This window comes from Palaemon carinicauda, chromosome 23 (assembly GCF_036898095.1).
Source record: "Palaemon carinicauda isolate YSFRI2023 chromosome 23, ASM3689809v2, whole genome shotgun sequence".
Taxonomy (NCBI): Eukaryota; Metazoa; Arthropoda; class Malacostraca; order Decapoda; family Palaemonidae; genus Palaemon; species Palaemon carinicauda.
Genome location: NC_090747.1, coordinates 105073209 through 105076526, shown reverse-complemented (window position 1 = coordinate 105076526; position 3318 = coordinate 105073209).

Here is a 3318-nt window from a genome sequence, read left to right as displayed (position 1 = left end):
GTGATTTTTTTAATGATAATGTATTGAGTCCTTTCAGAAGCACATTAAAAGGGGGGAAGAAACAATTGTCTCAATCAGTTTTTAGTAAAAAGGTCCTAAGGTGAATTACAGATACTGCTAGAAAAAAGGCAACAAAAATAAAAAATCCCAGATGGGCAGTTACTCAAAGATTTTAGCAACACTAACACCATCACCTCACCATTCTTATCTCAAGCCATTCACTCCTTACTGCAGGTAAAGTTAAGTTCAATGTTTATTTAGTCCATACTTATTCAACTATTCTACCGATCATATTTTTTTTTTTTTTTTTTGGTATGCGTTTAATGTAAAGTACTACTGTACACTGTAATTTGATATTGTAAACTATAAAACTGTCTAATGGGTGGGGAACCAGTTAATGTTATTTCCATTCATATGAAGAGAATTAATTTGTTCAAATGCAGTCTTGGAATGAATTAAGATTGTCAAGGTACCACTGTATTTCTTATGTAGACATACTTCTTGACTTTGCAACGTAGAGTAGGTAATGCACTATAAAGGTTTTCCTTCTTACAGCCCTACTCAGCAGTGGTACTCCACTAAACCATATAATTTTGCCAAATTTTTAGTGTATTATTTTTTGTGACAAAATGCCAAAATAAGATATGAGGTCCCACAGTTATGAAACATTAGATTGTATATATTTAGAAAATAGCATTCTTATCTGGAAGAGTTAAGATTTTTTGTTTTAGTTACTGTATTCAGAGATATCTAGAATTTTATTAGATTAGATTTGTATAGGTGAAACCTCCAATTTTGTAATAATCACCATCCTGGTCCCTTTCATATTTATTAGCTTGTTTCATAAAGAACATGATTTAGAAACCTCAAAAGGAAAGATCATTAAAGTGATTATGTTTGTTTTTACTAATTCTATGTAGCTGCTCTACTCTTCAAGTTATGTTTACTGTTCTCTGTGTTATGTTTTTAGTATAGGTCAAGTGATTTTATCTATAGGATATAGTATTGAAATAGAGATAGTAGAGGTACAGGTACACATTTATTTACCTTACCTGAAAATGGGAAATCACAACAAAGTTTTTTCACTAATTTATGCACAATAAATATCTGTATGTATACTGAATGTTTTACTTAGAATAAAAAGTATACTAGCAACTTTATGGATATTTATTTTCCCAGTACATTTACCAAAGACTAATATTATTGACAGCATAGTCTTCATATATCTTAGTAGCTTACTGACAGGGATTGGGTAGTTTCCTTGAAGAGAATAAGAGGTTTTGGAAAGAAGTGAAGGGACAGTGAAAGATAAAAATGGAAGATTATCGAAGGGAGATGAGGCGAGAAAAAGGTTGGCTGAATCTTTTGAAAGGTTGCTGGATGTTGAAGATGATAGAGATGCAGATATAATTGCTGTTGTAGGTGTTGAGGTGCCAGTAATGAGAGACATTACAAGAGAGGAAGTGAAGTGAGCACTGGATGAGATAAGAGCAGGAAAAGCACTTGGTATGGATGGTGTCAGGGTTGAGATGTTAAAGGAAGGTATGACTGCGCTAGAATAGTTGGCGAGATTATGTAATATATGGTTTATGTTGTCAATGTGTGCATGTATTGTTCCACTATACAAAGATAAAGGAGATATGTACGAGTGACATAATTCTAGGGGTACAGTATTTGTTTACTGAGAGTGGTTGGAAAAGGGTATGGTAGAGTGTTTACTAACAGGATTAATGATAAATCATCAAATGCAGTTTTAGAGGAGCAGAGTGTCTTTAGAAGAGGTAGGGAATGTGTGGATCAGATTTTTACAGTTAGGCAGATATGCTGGAAATATTTAGGAGAAGGTTAGGAGGTATATTTTGCATTTATGGATCTGGAGAAAGCTTATGATAGAGTGATAGGGATGCAATATGAAATGAAATGAGGTACTATGGAATTGGTAGAAGGTTGTTGCAAGCAGTGAAGAGTTTACACTTAGGCATTAAAGTATGTGTTAGGATAGGGAATGAAGTGGTAAATAATAGAGGGTTAGGAATGAATGTAAAGAGAGTTTTGTATGAGGAAGTGATTGTACCAACTGTGATGTATGTATCGGAGTTGTGGGGAATGAAAGTGTTATATACTGTACGCTGATTTCCCATGTGTTACTTTTAGTATATGTATAAAGTATTCTCTGGAAGTTTGATATTTATGAAAATATTTACTTGTTTTTTTTTTAATTAGTGCTCATCATGATTGAAATGCATATGCAGTGACATACAGTGTAATATATATATATATATATATACAGTATATATATATATATATATATAGAGAGAGAGAGAGAGAGAGAGAGAGAGAGAGAGAGAGAGAGAGAGAGCTATCCGTATACCCTATTGCAGTCACTATAAGCATTGCTAAAAGGAGTACCACACAAACTGATAAAATTAAATTTGTCAATAAAGAAAGATATTTATAAGGAGTTTAAATTCCATTTTTTTTTTGGGGGGGACTTGCAATTGATGGATATGGCACCACTTATGAAATTTGAGCAGCAAGATAGGAAAGTGGGAAAGGAGGTAAAGTTGTAGAAGTGTAAAAAGTGGGTGCAGGTAAGGGGAGGCAACGGGATGCCTCAAAGACCTTTTAGCAACGCCTATAGTGACTACTGCAGAATATACTGTCTCTCTCTCTCTCTCTCTCTCTCTCTCTCTCTCTCTCTCTCTCTCTCTCTCTGATGTGGTAACGTCCCTGACTGGTGATCGCCAGACTGGAGTTCGAGCCCCGCTCAAACTCGTTAATGCCTTTGGTCGCTGAAACCTCCCATCCTTGAGGGCTAAGGATGGGGGTTTTGGGGGAGCCTATAGGTCTATCTGCTGAGTCATTAGCAGCCATTGCCTGGCCCTCCTTGTTCCTAGCTTGGGTGCTTATATGTTTATATGGTCAGTCTCTCTAGGGCATTCTCCGGCTCGATGGGGCAATGTCACTGTCCCTTACCTCTGCCATTCATGGATGACCTTTAAACCTTTACTATAAGTTTAACTCTGTTCCCACTTTGCTAGCTGTTCAAATTTCAAAAAAGTCCCGCAAAAGAAAGACGTTTAAACTCCTTATAATTTTTCCCTTGGTGACAAATATCTTTCTTTATTGACAAATTTCATTTTATCAGTTTATGTGGTAAACCTGTGTGGTACGCCTTGTCAAAGTGAAACTCCACAAATCTGAAAGTGGTAAAAGATAAGATTAAATTTATCTTTTACGGTTCGTTAAACTCACGTTTTTTTGTGTTATTTTTTGTAGGTTTAACTGCAATCTTCTTCAAATACATATACCGAATGA